Below are 17,832 nucleotides of genomic sequence, written 5' to 3'. Positions count from 1 at the left end.
CGAAGGTACCACTAGATACGGGAGCGAGTGGAAGATCACGAGTTCATGCTGACAAAGATCCACACGGAGGAGAATGAGTCAAATATGTTGACCAAGGTGTTGACGCCCGACAAGCTGGACGCATGCCAGAAGCAAATTGGACTAACGAGACATCCCATGCCGGAGTGAAGGGGGAGTTTGTGAGGATTTCGGTCCCTCCGGATGGGATGATAAAGGCCCAGTGAGAACTATTGGGAGACAGGTCCCTCCGGATGGGAAGGGAGAAGAATAGCGCTAATGAACAAACTTGGCCAAGGCCGAAACCGGATGAGGAGCACCCGGCTACGGAGAGCCGGATGGTGCAGACCCGGTGAGAACCGGATGAGGAGCACCCTGCTACGGAGAGACGGATGGTGTAGACCCAGTAGGAACAGGATGAGGAGTACCCGGCTACGGAGAGCCGGATGGTGCAGACCCGATGAGGAGTACTCACCGGATGAAGAGACATATTCGTAAATATGTTTCTGAGAGTCCATTAGGGCTATATTTGTAAATATCCGAAAAGTCATATTAGTATAAATATGACTTAGGGCAAACTTTTAGATTTGTAGTTGTTGTTGTTGTCGTTATTGTTGTCTGTGCGAGATCAGAGTGTGTAACCGTGTACAGAGAGAGAGAGAGAGAGAGGAAGAGGTTGTTGCCTCTGTTGTAACCGCCGCCTGTGGTGAAGATCGTGAGCACGAGGTCGTTGCCTCCATGAACTCACTGTTGTACATTCTAACATAGTGATAGTTTGCAGCCTGTGGGCTGCCGTGGTTTTTCCCTCTTTGGGTTTTCCACGTAAACATCCTGTGTACTCTTCTCTTCTTCGTGTCGTGCTTTTATTTCCCGTTTTGTGTATGATTCTAAGCTCGGTTGTGGCCGAGCGCTGCCTATAGGCAGCGTGTAGTTTCCGTCAAGTGGTATCAGAGCGAAACGACACAGAAAATGGACAAATCGTTTGGCAGCATGTTCAAGCTCACCGGCTCCAACTATTCAGTGTGGAAGTCGAAGATGAGGGACATGCTCATGGTTAAAGATCCTTGGTTACCGGTTCAGTTCGGGAATAAGAGACCGGACAAGATTGACGCCACAATATGGGAGGTGATGCACATGAAGACAACGACGTACATACGGTGCTTCATCGACATGAGCCTATACAACAACTTCAATGAAGAGAGCAAGGCTCATGAGCTCTGGGAGAAGATCGACATTATGTTTCAAAACAAAAATGTTGTTAATCAGGTTTCAGTATTCCGAAAGCTAGTAAGATTCCGGTACCAAGATGGCTCCAGCATGGCGGAGCACATGAATGCCTTCCAGGGGCTGATACACCAGGCAACTTCATTGGAAGTACCTCTCGCCGATGAGGTACTAGCGCTACTCCTGCTCGGTTCCCTCCCGGATAGCTGGGAGACGTTGGTTGTCACCTTGGGCAACGCCGGGCTGGAAGGAAAGCGGTTATCCCTAGCAAGAGTAAAGTCGAGCTTGCTAGATGAGGAGGCGCGTCAGAAAGATAAAGATATGAGCTCCGACTCCAAAGCGCTCCTTACCGAATCGGAACGCGGAAGACATAGAAACCGTAGTCCCCAGAACCGGGAGAAGTCAGGGACACAGTCAAAGTCAAGGGGGAGGCCTACTTGCTTCTATTGCGGCAAGCCGGGACACTTCCAGAAGAACTGTCGGCATTTCCGTAAAGACAAGGAAACCGATGGCATCGATTCGAAGCGGACACCGGACCGAAACGGTAAAGACCGTAGGGGACTGGATCGGAAGGGAACGACGACAATCACGGCAAGTGAAGAAGAGTTGATGCTCATCACCGAGGAGAGTGAGATAAACCTTGCCGGCGATGAGATAACCTGGGTGGTCGACTCCGGAGCGTCGTTCCACCTTACCCCGAACCGGAAATGCTTCTAATCCTACTCAGCCGGTGATCACGGTTGTGTCCGGATGGGGAATGAAGGTACATGCCAAATTGTCGGCATAGGAGACGTTTGGTTGACAACACCAACCGGATGCAAGTTGCTGCTGAAGGATGTCCGACACGTTCCAGAGGTTCGTCTGAACCTGATATCAGCCAGTTGGCTAGATGATGAAGGCTACACAGGTAGCATTCGGAACGGTGTCATGAAGTTCAACAAAGGGAGCCTGATTGTGGCTCGGGCCTGGAAGATCAACAGACTGTACCTGATGAATGCCCGATTATGTCCGGAAGAAGTGAATGTGGCATCCGACCATGCCGGTGAGTTGTGGCACAAGAGGCTGTGTCATATGAGCGAGAAGGGGATGAAGAGGCTTGCAGACGACAACCTCATTCCAGTGAAGAACGTGCACTTGGAGAAGTGCACTAATTGTCTAGCCGGTAAGCAAAACCGGACCTCCTTCCGACCAAGGCCACCGAGGAGACGTAATGCACCACTGGAGTTGGTGCATACGGATGTGTGTCAAGTAGACACGAAGTCACATGCCGGAGCGCAGTACTTCGTGATGTTCATAGATGACCACAGCCGGAAGCTGTGGGCCACACCGTTGAAGATGAAGGATCAGGTGCTATCCGTCTTCAAAGAGCTCCACACGAGAGTGGAAAGAGAAACCGTCCGGAAGCTGAAGGCGGTTCGAGCAGATAACGGAGGAGAATACCGGGGGCAGTTCGAGGAGTACTGCCGCTCGAAGGAAATCTGGCTCGAATTTACCGTCCTGAAGACGCCGGAATTTAATGGACTGGCCGAGAGGATGAACCGGACCATAATGGAGAGGGTCCGGAGTATGCTAGCGCATGCAGAACTACCCAAGAAGTTTTGGGCTGAGGCACTGTCGACGGCGACATATGTGATAAATAGATCACCCTCAGTACCCTTGGACGGAGACACGCCACAGAGAGTGTGGACCGGTAAGGAAGTATCCTACCGGCATCTGAAGGTGTTCAGGTGTCTCGCGTACGTGCATGTAGCTAAGGACCGGAGAGGAAAGTTAGATCCAAAGACCCGTCCATGCATATTCCTCGGTTACGATGACGATGAGTTCGGCTACCGAGTGTGGGACCTGGTCGACAAGAAGGTATTCTAGCGTCGAGATATTATCTTCATGGAGGACAAGATGCTCGCCGACAACAACCATGAAGATAATGAACTCTGAGTCGACCAAAGTGCTGATACCCGACAAGCTGGATGCATGCCGGAAGAGGATCGGACTAGTAAGACACCCCATGCCGGAGTGAAGGGGGAGTATGTTGGGAGATAGGTCCCTCCGGATGGGAAGGGAGAAGAACAGTGTTGATGAACAAACTCGGCCGAGGCCAAAACCGGATGAGGAGTACCCGGCTACGGAGAGCTGGATGGTGCAGACCCGGTGAGAACCGGATGAGGAGCACCCGGCTACGGAGAGCCGGATGGTGCAGACCCGGTGAGAACCGGATGAGGAGAACCCGGCTACGGAGAGCCGGATGGTGCAGACCCGGTCAAGACCGGATGAGGAGTACCCGGCTACGGAGAGTCGGATGGTGCAGACCCGGTGAGGAGTGCTCACCGGATGAAGAGACATATTCGTAAATATGTTTCTAAGAGTCCATCATGGCTATATTTGTAAATAGCTGAAAAGTCATATTAGTATAAATATGACTTAGGGCAAACTTTTAGATTTGTAGTTGTTGTTGTTGTCGTTATTGTTGTCTGTGCGAGATCAGAGTGTGTAACTGTGTACAGAGAGAGAGAGAGAGAGAGGAAGAGGTTGTTGCCTTTGTTGTAACCGCCGCTTGTGGCGAAGATCGTGAGCACGAGGTCGTTGCCTCCATGAACTCACTGTTGTACATTCTAACATAGTGATAGTTTGCAGCCTGTGGGCTGCCGTGGTTTTTCCCTCTTTGGGTTTTCCACGTAAACATCATGTGTACGCTTCTCTTCTTCATGTCGTGCTTTTATTTCCCGTTTTCTGTGTATGATTCTAAGCTCGGTTGTGGCCGAGCGCTGCCTATAGGCAGCGTGTAGTTTTCGTCAAGAATCGGATGATGAGTACCTGGCAAGGAAGACCTGATGAGAACTGGATAATGTAGGCCCGATGAGAACCTCTCACCGGATGGAGGGACATATATGTAAATATGTTTCTGAGAGACCATTGGGGCTATATCTGTAAATAGTCCTAAAGTCATATTAGCATAAATATGACCTAGGGCAAACACTCTAGTATGATTGTGTACAGAGGTCAGTATCATTGTATAGAGTTATTGGTGCAAATGTTGTACACAGAGCGAGAGAGAGAGAGGGAGAGAGAGAGAGCGATACAGAGTGTGTCTTTGTGGTAACTACCATCAGGCAAAGATTGAGAGCAAGAGGTCGTTGCCTCTGTGTTCCTCTGTTGTATTCTCCTTACATAGTGATAGTTGGAGTTTGTGGACTCCGTGGTTTTTCCCATTTAGGGTTTTCCACATATACATACTATGTACTCTCTCTCATATTGTTTGTGTGTAGGTGCATTTACCTTCATTGCCCATTTCTTCTGTAGTTGTGATTTTGACGAGGTGATTGAAGTCTTGGTTGTGGCCGAGATGTTCCGCACACGCATATTTCACGTTAGTTCGTTGCCGGACCCCACACATCCGAATGGATCATATCCAGCGGACTTCGACTACGATTACGCTCATTGGGGAATGGAAGTCGGTGTTGCTTTCCCATTTGACAGGCTTCACAGACTTGGCCATTACGTGTTAGGATTTCGGTCCGTCCGGATGGGATGATGAAGGCCCGGTAAGAACTGGATGATGAAGGCCCGGTGAGAACCGGATGATGAGTATCCGGCAAGGAAGACCCGGTGAGAACCAGATGACGCAGGCCCGATGAGAACCTCGCACCAGATGAAGGGACATATATGTAAATATGTTTTTGTTAGCCCATTGTGGCTATATTTGTAAATAGTCCTAATTTCATATTAGTATAAATATGACCTAGGGCAAACACTTAGGTAGATGATGATGTATAGAGTTATTGGTGTAACTAATGTACAAAGTGTAATAGAGAGAGAGATAGAGAGCGATACAGAGAGTGTGTCTCTGCTGTAACTGCCGCCAGGCGAAGGTTGAGAGCAAGAGGTCGTTGCCTCTGTGCTCCCTGTTGTATTCCTTGTCATAGTGATAGTTTGGAATATGTGGGCTCCCGTGACTTTTCCCTCTCAGGGTTTTCCACGTTAACATACCGTGTACCCTCTCTCATATTGTCTGTGTGTATGTGTTTTCACCTCCATTCCCATTCTTGGTGTACGATTCGAAATGACACGATCTGAGACTCGGTTGTGGCCGAGTAATATTCCGCATATTTCGTGTCAATCTAGTATCAAAGCGAAACAACATAGAAAATGGAAGATTCATCTCGTGGCATGTTCAAGCTCACTGACTCCAACTACTCAGTGTGGAAGTTGAAGATGAGGGACATGCTCGTGGCTTAAGATCTTTTGTTGCCGGTTCAGTTCAGGGACAAGAGACCGGACAAGATCGATGCCACGATATGGGAGGCGATCCACATGAAGATAACCACGTACATACGGTGCTTCATCGACATGAGCCTGTACAACAACTTAAATTAGGAGAGTAAGGCTCATGAGCTCTGGGAGAAGATCGGCATTATGTTTCAAAACAGAAATGTTGTTAATCGGGTTTCGGTATTCCGGAAGCTAGTGCGGCTTCGGTACCAAGATGGCTCTAGTACGGCGGAGCACATGAATGCCTTCCAGGGGTTGATACATCAAGAAACCTCATTGGAAGTACCTCTCACTGATGAGGTACTTACTCTACTCTTGCTTTGGTTCCCTCCTAGATAGCTGGGAGACGTTAGTTGTCACGATGGGCAACTCCGGGCCGGAAGGAAAACAATTATCCCTAGTGTGAAGTCAATTTTTGTTGTAAGAAAAGACCGTGGCAAATACATCGAATAAAGCAAGGTAGAGAAAAAAGCTCATAACTTCTGCATCTCTTATCCAAATTTCAAAAAAAAAGATTCATAAGAAAGCTAACAAAGAGAGCTTTATTTATGATAAATTTAGAAATATAAAATAGAAATAATGATATGAAAAATGAATCACATAAACTCGAGCATATGTAAAAGAAAAGAAAAGAAAAAAGCAAGAATAACGCAACTAGAAACCTATAAATATGAAGGTATTCTTAGCAATAGGGGGGAGGATAGATTATCTACAAGAAGAAGGGAGAAAGAATAAGAGGGTTATAAGAACATTAGTAGAAGAAAGGGTGAAGAAGGAAAGACTTTTTTGTCGAATATTATATTTAAGTAGTTATTTGGTTTTTGTTACTCTTCGAGTATAAGAGTAATGTATTCTTTTCTTATTAGTATATTGAAGCATTCTTTTTTACTCCTCCTCTCATCTCTATCATTTTTCTCTATCTCTTCATCATTTTGGCGCTCCAGGGAGGGCCGATTCTTTCCGTATCGGAGGAAAGGCCAATTTTGTCTGTATTATAAGAAGGTCTTATTTGTAGCCGATATGGCTTTTCAATTTGCTTTTGCAGGAGATGGGGTCAAAGATGCGGGCGCATTCTTGGCCGACTTCAAACGTCACGCAGTCTCAATAGGGAAGATAACAGATTTGGAGAAGCTTCCTCTATTGGTGGCCACTTTTTATGGACGAGCAAGGGATTGGTATGAGTCCTTGCCAATGAACCAACAAGTCAATTACCAATTGTTGGTGCAACAATTTAAAGCGAAGTATATTAGACGCTGTAATGCAACGGAAGTGCGAGAGGCACTCTTTCGTTTGCGGATGTCCTCAACGATGGAGTACAACAATTACGAGAGGGAGTTTATCAACCTTTGGATTACGTGGATTCGATTACATGGGGGTACAGAGGATGAATGGTTTAAGATGGACCGCTTTAAAGCGGGATTAAGTTCGCACTTTGCGTTGGAAGCAAATCTAAAGAATCCTACAACTTTCCAAGTGCTCTTACAAACTTGTCAAGCTTACAATAGACAAATCATGGTTCTACAAGTAGGAGCAGATTCGACAGTCGCAGCAATTGGAGGTAATCTAATTGCATCCCCTATTCTTAATCAATCATCGATATTGCATGGTGGGTAGGTGTTTCCTAATGTTTTTATGACATCTCCAACAACATGTCAATCTAATACCTCCATAATGCAAGAATCTATTCCATCTAAATTAGAGGGGGATTTCTCGGAGCAATCAAATCAGCGTTTGGATGAAGTTACTCGACAAACCCAACAAATGCAAGCGAATTTTAATGTAAGTCAAACTCGAGATGCTCCAAGGGAAAGAAGAGTGGTTGTGTGCTACACATGTGGTGTCGAGGGGCACATATCAACACGCTTCCCTTCACGACGACAAGGTGGTTGGGATCGAGGCATGCACCAACTACAAGGCAATCAAAACAATAATATTAACCAGCTCAACACACAAGTGGCGGGAGGGGAAAACATCTCAACTCAAATTCCAACAATTCCCCCTAATGTAAATCTTCTTGACTTTATGTATGATACAGATGAAGAATGTGATGTTGCACCCATAAAGAGAATTAGGGAATCACAAAAGAATATAACAACGGAAGGAGAGACTAGTAACTCTCAACAAAAGAAGAAGACTAAGGAGACTAACTTGGAGGATGAACCTAGAAAGAAACATTCGCGAAGAAAGATAAAAATTGATGATATGCCGATGGGGAAAGGTGTGGAACCGTTCGATCTCAAGCAAGAGCTAATCTCTAGTGGACCACGCATCAGTTGGCCACAACTTCTCCAACTTTCTCCATCACTACGCAAGGAGTGGGGACGCCTATCAAGCATACGAAAGAGCGTAAAGACATTACATTATGTTGGAGTTGTGCAAGTAAAAGATCGAAAGGATATTCAACCAACTATCCCGGTAACCATCAAAGGTTTTTTAATTAAGGATGCCTTGGTAGATAGTGGTGCTAGAATAAGCCTTATATATGAGGTTTTAGTAACTAAGATTGGAATTCCCATTTGTAAGAAGTCCTCAACAAAAGTAGTTGTAGCTAATGGGGGTTTGGTTCCTTGTTTGAGAATTATAGAGGATGTAGTGATCGAATGTTTTGGTATATCTATTTCCATGGATTTTCATGTCATACCTCCTAAAGGGCCATCTTATTCCTTAGTATTAGGAAGACCTTGGATGCAAGAGTTAAAAGTGATCCAGGATTGGAGAAATGGCATCATGACCTTATCACCATCAGAGGGGTTCAAGATCTTTTACGACATGCATCTTCAATGAGTAATTAAAGGTGAAAAGGAGAAAGAATCGTCTTCCTACAACAGCGAGCGAGAAAGAGAAAGCTTATCAAGTGATGAATCCTTGTCGGATTGGGAGGAAAATACGTCCTATGTGGTGTCTAAGGACGAAGAAGGAGGCATTGAAGAAGAAAGTAGCATTATTACCTTGGAGGGGAAAGAGAAGATGATTTCCGAAGATATCCGAGGAGAAGAGCGTCAAAGGTTTATTTCTCTTCTTTCTGAATTTCCAAAATTATTCATAAATGACTATTCGTAGATAAGAGGAGTAGATGTCATCAAGCATCACATCAATTTAAAGGAAGGAAGTGTACCGGTTGCTCAAAAGCTTCGTCGGTTAGGTATGGTACAAAAGGAAGCTCTTTTAAAGGAAGTTAAAGCATTGTTGAGAGCAGGTTTTATTTACCCAGTGGAGGATTCTGAGTGGGTGTCACCAGTTGTGGTAGTTCCAAAAAAGAATGGGAAATGGCGGGTATGTGTCGACTTCAAACCCTTGAATGCTTCAACCAAACGAGATCATTTTCCACTTCCTTTCTAGGATGAGATTTTGGATGAGATTGCTGGGCACGAGCTATACACCATTTGCGATGGTTATTCTGGTTATTTTCAAATAAGAATCGCCAAAGAAGACCAAAGAAAAACCACATTTATTACTCCTTGGGGTTGTTTTGCATATAGGTGTATGCCTTTTGGATTAACTAATGTTGTTTTTACCTTTAATCGTTTGGCTATTCATGTATTTCAACCCTTTTTTGGAAAGTTTGTAAGGGTGTTTATAGATGATTTTGCTATATATAGCAAAAAGATTGATCATCTAGAGAAGGTAAGGGCAGCTTTCAAAAGACTCGATGAGTGCAAAGGACAACTCAACCCCGACAAGTGTCACATTGGTGAAAAAGAAGTGGTGATGCTTGGTCATGTGGTATCTCTTCAAGGGATTAAGGTGGATCCATCAAAGGTTAAAGCACTCGAAGCTCTACCTTACCCGAAAGATATTAAGTCATTGGAAACATTTGTACAAAAGGTGCGTTATTTTGAAAGGTTTATCCATATGCTAGCCCAAGTACTTTATCCGTTTAGATTCATCCTACGCACCAACGTCTTTGTATGGAATCCTTTTCTAGAAGAAAAATTTGATACAATAAGAGATCTATTATCAAAAGCTCCTATCCTTAAGCCTCCTAATAGTAGCTCCACTTTCTTCCTTTCTCTTAGTGTTAGTTCTCATGCTATTGGTGCTATTCTTATGTAACAAGATCCTCATAATAAACTTATGCATCCTATTTACTTTATTAGTAGAGCCATAAGTGATGTGGAAAAGACTTTCATGGCAGAGAAGTGGATGTTAACCCTAATTTATGCATGCAAAAAGTTTAGGAGTTTTCTAATTTCCCAACACTTCATAATCATCACTAGTATGCCCTTACTACATATATTATCCAACATGTTAGTGTGTCAGCTAGGATTATGAAATGGGCTCTCCAATTAGTTGAATATGATTTTGAGGTTAAGCTTGAGTCTACCATGTGTGCGGAGTTGGCGGATCTTCTCACTTTTAGAGAAAACCTTCGGGAGGAGGAATTGACAAAGATAAGAGATGCGCTTCTTGAACCAGATATGGAGGATGCTTTCATGTTATTCTTTGATGGAGCGTTTCGTAAGGCGACACATTCAACGGTTGGAGGCCTCGTTATTAGAGACCCTAATGGAGAGATTGTGCACACGGAGGGTATTATTTTATCCAATGCCAATACCAACAATGAAGCATAGTACGCCACTTTGTGCTATGCCCTTCGAATTTGTGAAGCAAGGGATATTAGAAGATTGATTGTAAAAGGTGATTCTCTTCTGGTAATCAAACAAATTCAAGGAGTGTGGAAATGTCAAAGTTATGGTTTACGTATGTTTTTTAAGGAGGCACTAACTTTAATTAAGTGTTTCCATAAAGTTCAATTGAAACATGTAAGTCGTTTGGACAATAAAGAGGCTGATGCACTTGCTCAAGATCAACTAAAGAAATTAAAACTTGAGACAATATGCATTTTGGAAGAGTGTAAAGATGTGACATCTCTTGAGGAGGTATGTGAGTTTCTTGACGGTTGTGATTTTCCTAAAGGTTTTAATTCTAAACAAAGAAAACGATTGGTGGTGAGAGCATCCCAATATATAATGGTGGATAAGGACTTATATCATAAAGGCAAAGATGGTGTTTTATGAAGAGTGCCTATTAAGGAGGAAATTATGGAGATCTTACAAAAGATGCATGAGGAGGCTTGTGGAGGGCATTTTTCTCATGATATCATGTTGAGAAAAATTTTATTAACCGGTTTTACATGGCCTTCTATTCACAAAGATATACATGAATGGTGCAAGTCGTGTGATGCTTGTCAAAAGGCAAGAAGAAGACAACTTCAAGCAGGCCCTTTGCATCCTATTGTGGTTTTTGCTCCCTTTGAAAAATGGGGAATCGATGCAGTGGGTCCCCTTCCAAGAACCCAAAGCGGTAAGGAATTCATATTGGTAGCTACTGATTACATGACTAAGTGGGTAGAAGCAATAGCAACATCCTCGATTAAAGCAAGGGATGTGGCCCAATTCATCTACTAAAATATTTGTACAAGATTCGGTGTACCGCTAGAGATTGTATCTGATTACGGTCCAAGTTTTCGTGGCGAAGTGTTGGCTTGCTTATTAGAAATGGTAAAGATTAAACATAGGTATTCTACTCCTTATTATCCTCAAGCTAATGGAGCGGTTGAAAAGGTAAATGGTATTTTGGTTAAAAATCTTCAAAAACTTGTCACTGATAGAATAAGAACATGGGATGAGTTCCTTGATGATGCTCTATGGGCCTATCGCATATCATATAAGGCATCCACAAGTTTTACACCTTTCTTCTTAGTATATGGACAAGAAGCTTTATTTCCAATTGAACTTCAAGTTAGAAGCAATAGCCTCTTAAGATCATATCTACGTGATGAAGAATGTTGCAAGATGGATAGGTTGTCACAAAACCATATTCTACAATATTCAAGGGAGGAAGCAGTAGAGCATTCTATGCAACAGGCTTGGAGGAGGAAGAAGTACTATGAGAAAAGGTCAAGAAAATATACTTTTTCAAAAGGATCTCTTGTACTTCGCTATGACAATCATTTTGACAATATAAAAGGACAAAAGATGATAAATCGTTGGGAAGGACCTTTGGTGCTGCAAGATTGCTTTGACAATGGAAGTTATCAACTCAAGGACATGGATGGGACTCTTCATGAACTACGTGTGAATGGATGGCGCCTAAAGAAGTATGTAAATCGGGGACCTACCTACATTTCTATAATGGATAAGGACATTCAAGAAAATGATCATGGAGAGCAAGAAGTGGATTTTTCCCCAAGCATATTTCCCAACTAATTCGTGATCCTCCGTTTAGGAGAGATTATAATATCGTTGTTATATTTTAAATTTATGTTTTTGTAGGAGTGTGAATTTTTTTCCCACTGCTTAACGGGGGTTTTTCTCACACAATAAGTTGTTACATTTTTAGTATTTATACTCCTTCTTTGTCTATAACCTACCATAAGGCAAAGGAGTTTTTCCCATTTTCTTTTCCTTTTCAGGCTCACCATAATGGTTCGCTCAACAAGCAAGGACTGGGGCTAAATGTGAAGTCAATTTTTGTTGTAAGAAAAGACCGTGGCAAATACATCGAATACTAAGCTCTATAAGAATAAAGCACAATGTGAAAGGCTCAAGAGTCAAGAGAAGAAGAAAATTGAAGGGATATGAAGTTAGAGGCGTTTTCCAAAAGTAGAAAAAGCAAGAGAAAAGATAGAAGGAAAAAAATGCATAATAAGGCAGAGAAAAAAGCTCATAACTTCTGCATCTCTTATTCAAATTTCAAAAAAAGATTCATAAGAAAGCTAACAAAGAGACCTTTCCTTATGATAAATTTAGAAACATAAAATAGAAATAATGATATGAAAAATGCATCACATAAACTAAAGCATATGTAAAAGAAAAGAAAAAGAAAAAAGCAAGAATAACACAACTAGAAACCTATAAATATGAAGGTATTCTTAGCAATAGGGGGAAGGATAGATTATCTATAAGAAGAAGGGAGAAAGAATAAGAGGGTTATAAGAACATTAGTAGAAGAAAGGGTGAAGAAGGAAAGACTTTTTTGTCTAATATTATATTTAAGTAGTTATTTGGTTTTTGTTACTCTTAGAGTATAAGAGTATTGTATTCTTTTCTTATTAGTATATTGAAGCACTATTTTTTCTTCCTCCTCTCTTCTCTATCATTTTTCTCTATCACCTAGCAAGGGTCAAGTCGAGCTTGCTAGATGAGGAGGCGCGTCGGAAAGACAAGGAGGTAATCTCCGACAGCGCTCCTTACCGAATCGGAACGCGGAAGACAAAGGAACCGGAGTCCCCAAAACCGGGAAAAGTCAGGGACATGGTCAAAATCAAGGGGAAAGCCCACTTGCTTCTACTGTGGGAAGCCGGGGCACTTCTATAAGAATTGTCGGCATTTCCGGAAAGAGAAGGAAACTGACAGTACCAATTCGAAGCGATCACCGGACCGGAACGGTAAAGACTGGAGGAGACCGGAGGGGACCGGACCGGAAGGGAATGACGGCAATCGCGGCAAGTGAATAGAAGTTAATGTTCATCACCGAGGAGAGTGAGTTGAACCTTGCCGGCGACGAGACAATGCGGGTTGTCGATTCCGGAGTGTCGTTCCACCTGACCCCGGACCGGAAATGCTTCTCATCCTACACGGCCAGTGATCACGGTTGTGTCCAGATGGGGAATGAAGGTACATGCTGAATTGTTGGCATAGGAGACGTGTGGCTCACAACACCAACCGGATGCAAGTTGCTACTGGAGGATGTCAGACACATTCCGGAGGTTCGACTGAACCTGATATCAACCGATCGGCTAGACGATGAAGGCTACACGGGTAGCATCCGGAACGGTGTCATGAAGTTCAGCAAGGGGAGCGTGATAGTGGCTCAGGCCCGGAAGGTCAACACATTGTACCTGATGAATGCCCGGTTAAGCCTGGAAGAAGTGAACGTTGCTCCCGACACTACCGATGAGCTGTGGCACAAGAGACTGTGTCACATGAGCGAGAAGGGGATGAAGAGGCTTGCCGATGACAACCTCATTCCGGTGAAAGACGTGCATCTTGAAAAGTGCACTGACTGTCTGGCCAATAAGCAAAACTGGACCTCCTTCCGCTCAAGGCCACCGAAGAGACATAATGCACCATTGGAGTTGGTGCATACCGATGTGTGTCAAGTTGACACAAAGTCACACACCAGATCACATTACTTTGTGACGTTCATAGATGACCACAACCGGAAGTTGTGGGTCACACCGTTGAAGACGAAGGATCAGGTGTTATCTGTCTTCAAGGACCTCCACGCAAGACTGGAAAGAGAAACTGAATGGAAGCTGAAGGCGGTTCGAGCAGATAACAGAGGAGAATACCGGGGGTAGTTCAAAGAGTACTGCCCAGCTCGAATTCACCGTGCCGAAGACGCCGGAACTAAACGGGCTGGCCGAGACGATGAACCGGACCATAATGGAGAGGGTCCGGAGTATCTTGGCACATGAAATGTTACCCAAGACGTTTTGGGCTGAGGTGCTGGCGACATCGAGGTACATGATAAACAGATCACACTCAGTGCCCTTGGACAGACACACAGCGCAGAGAGTGTGGACCGGTAAGGAAGTGTCTTACCGGCATCTAAAGGTGTTCGGGTGTCTCGCTTACGTGCAACCGGACCATAATGGAGAGGGTCCGGAGTATCTTGGCACATGAAATGTTACCCAAGACGTTTTGGGCTGAGGCGCTGGCGACATCGAGGTACGTGATAAACAGATCACACTCAGTGCCCTTGGACAGACACACAGCGCAGAGAGTGTGGACCGGTAAGGAAGTGTCTTACCGGCATCTAAAGGTGTTCGGGTGTCTCGCTTACGTGCATGTTGCAAAGGACCGGAGAGCAAAGTTGGATCCAAAGTTCCGGCCTTGCATATTCCTCGGATACGGTGATGATGAGTTCGGGTACTGAGTGTGGGACCCGGTCGACAAGAAGGTTTTCCGGTGTCAAGATATTATTTTCATGGAGGACAAGAGTCAGAGAAGAAGATAATGAACTCCGAGTCAACCGATAAGGATCTGACCGATGAGATTCGGACCTACCCGGCTAAGAGTCGGTTGACACTCGAAGAACCGGCCGGTTACGGTGAGGATACCGAACCGGCAGAAGAAGAAGAGGAAGCTGAAACCGGAACCGGCCAAGACCCCGAATCGGATTCTGATGAAGAACAAATAGAGTCGGTTGCTGAAAGCCAAAGACGGAGATACCCTCGCAGAGAAAGAAGAGCCCCCAAGAGATTTCCGGATTCAGAGCATGTGTTGTTGACCGATGAGGGGGAGTTGGAAAGCTTCGAAGAAGCTAAGGATTCCCAACATGCAGGACGAGATGGATTCCCTGCATGAGAACCACACGTATGAACTGGTGGAGTTGCCGAAAGGAAAGCGGGCACTCTGGAATATGTGGGTGTACAAGTTGAAACCGGGAGATGCCTGCAAAACCCCAAGGTACAAAGCCAGGATCGTGGTGAAGGGGTTCCAGCATAAGAAGGGCGTGGACTTTGACGAGATATTTGCCCCGGTAGTAAAGATGACTTCCATGCGGACGGTGTTGAGCATAGTGGCAAGCATGGACCTCGACGTAGAGCAGTTAGACGTGAAGACAACATTCCTCCATGGCGACCTCGAAGAGGAGATCTACATGCAGCAACCGGAGGGATTTGTGAAGAAAGGGAAGGAGCACCTAGTTTGCCGGTTGAAGAAGAGCCTCTACGGATTGAAGCAGGCTCCCCGGCAATGGTACCGGAAGTTTGACTCCTTCATGACCGATCAAGGGTACCACAAGACGAAGGCTAATCACTGCGTATTTGTGAAGAAGTTTGAAGGTGGAGACTTCCTGATACTCCTCCTGTACGTGAATGACATGTTGATCGTCGGACGAGACCAAGTCAAGATACGGATGCTAAAGAAGGCTCTGAACCGGACCTTCTCAATGAAAGACTTGGGTCCGGCAAGACAGATACTGGGGATGCATATCATCTGGGACCGGTGTCGTAATGTGAATCACACACTACGTGAAATATGTAAAATACTATATCCGATTTAAAGTACGTATAATAAATAAAATAAAATATTAAAATTATTTATTACGTGCATAAGGCAAGATTCAAACCCTATACCTCCACATAGACAAACCCCAACCTTACCATTGTACTAAGTTATCCTAAGTGTTCTAAATATGATTTAATAGGTATAAGACCTTTATTTACACCTACCTTTATTAAAAGGTAAGTCATGCATTTTTTTAGAATGCGTGAATACTTTATTTATAAGAAAAATGTACACCAATAAAAAATGACTCATGCACATCTAACGAGCATGAGCACTATGTTTAGGAAATAAAAGCATAGTGTAAAAAGGCAACTCATGCACATTTAGTGTGCATGAACACTTTAGAAAAAAAAGCATGAAGCTATGCTTAGCCTCTTCCATCCTTATATAAGGAGGAGAGAAAGATGTATGGGGGATTGTTGATTATTTTACAAGGATTTTGATCAATCTAATATATTCGTGGGATTCACGATTTTTTCCATCTATTTCTCTCTTACATTCTAAGTATCAATTAATACAATATATTCGTGGGATTCACGAGTTTCATATCTTCTTTCAAAATATTTCTTTTTCTTGCAATCCATTCATAAGGAGCCTTATCTCATATTCTTCTTTCTCCTAGTCCAAAACCTCAATGGTTCCCACCCGACTCACGCAACGATCCGGAGCTGAACGGCACAACACCGGTCAAAGAAGCAATTGTGGTTGTCACAGGAGAAGTATGTGACAAAGGTGCTTCAACGGTTCAACATGTCAGATGCGAAACCGGTCGTATCGACACTTCCGGCAAACTACAAGCTATCCAGTAAGCAAAGCCCGAAGACGAAGGTAGAGAGGGCGGATATGATGAAGATACCATATACCTCTACCGTCAGGAGCTTAATGTATGCAATGGTGTGCACCCGACCGGATATCGGATACACAGTGGGAGTGGTGAGCCGGTTTATGAGAAATCCTGGCAAGGAGCACTGGAATGCGTTAAAATGGATACTCTAATACTTGAAAGGCACCTCAAGTATGTGTCTCCAATTCGGCTCTGGTAAGCCCCAACTTGACGGTTTCATCGATTCGAATATGTCGGCTGATGCGGATACCAACCGGTCGACATCGGGATATGTTATGACATATTCAGGGGGAGCTATTTCGTGGCAGTCGAGGCCGCAGAACATGGTTGCGTTGTCAAACACGAAAGCGGAGTACATGGCAGCTGTGGAAGTCGGCAAGGAAATACTCTGGATGAAGGACTTCATCAGAGAGCTAGGGATCCGGCAAGAGGAATACCGGCTCTACTGCAACAGTCAGAGTGCCATCCACCTTGCCAAGAACGTTGCATTCCAGGATGCAACACATCCAGCGAAGGTACCACTGGATCCGGGAGCAAGTGGAAGATTGAGAGTTCGTGCTGACGAAAATTCACACGGAGGAGAATGGGTCAGATATGCTGACCAAGGTGCTGACATCCGACACGTTGGATGCATGCCGAAAGCGAATTGGACTAACCAGACATCCCATGTCGGAGTGAAGGGGGAGTTTGTTAGGATTTCGGTTCCTTCAGATGGGATGATGAAGGCCCGGTGAGAACCTCTCACCGGATGAAGGGACATATATGTAAATATGTTTCTGTTAGCCCATTGTGGCTATATTTGTAAATAGTCCTAATGTCATATTAGCATAAATATGACCTAGGGAAAACACTTAAGTAGATGATAATGTATAGAGTTATTGGTGTAACTACTGTACAAAGTGTAATAGAGAGAGAGAGATAAAGAGCGATACAGAGAGTGTGTCTCTGCTGTAACTGCCGCCAGGCGAAGGTTGAGAGCAAGAGGTCGTTGCCTCTGTGCTCCCTATTGTATTCCTTGACATAGTGATAGTTTGGAGTCTGTGGGCTCCCGTGGTTTTTCCCTCTCAGGGTTTTCCACGTTAACATAATGTGTACCCTCTCTCATATTGTCTGTGTGTACGTGTTTTCACCTCCATTACCATTCTCGGTGTACGATTTGAAACGACATGATCTGAGACTCGGTTGTGGCCGAGTAATATTCCGCATATTTCGCGTCATTACGGCCCCAAAATTTCGGCAAGCTGAAAACAATGTTCGTCGTCTGCATGTCATGAAGCTGTGGAAAATTTACATGGCCAAACCTCTTGTGCCACAGGTCGATATCTGATTCGACCTTTCGTCCTTTCACGTACAACGCAGTGCCGGCTTGATTAGTGTCGAGGATAAACATCTTCCCTTCATGGCACCCTTGTGCGATCACTTTGCCTTCCTCTTCTATGAAGCAGCCAAGATGCGTGAATCGAACTTGCATACCTTGGTCGA

The sequence above is a fragment of the Azolla caroliniana genome, unplaced genomic scaffold (genome assembly GCF_043228905.1).
Source record: "Azolla caroliniana isolate FFs.n. ecotype wild unplaced genomic scaffold, voAzoCaro1.0.p SCAF_8, whole genome shotgun sequence".
NCBI classification, from domain to species: domain Eukaryota; kingdom Viridiplantae; phylum Streptophyta; class Polypodiopsida; order Salviniales; family Salviniaceae; genus Azolla; species Azolla caroliniana.
This window is presented reverse-complemented; position numbering follows the sequence as displayed.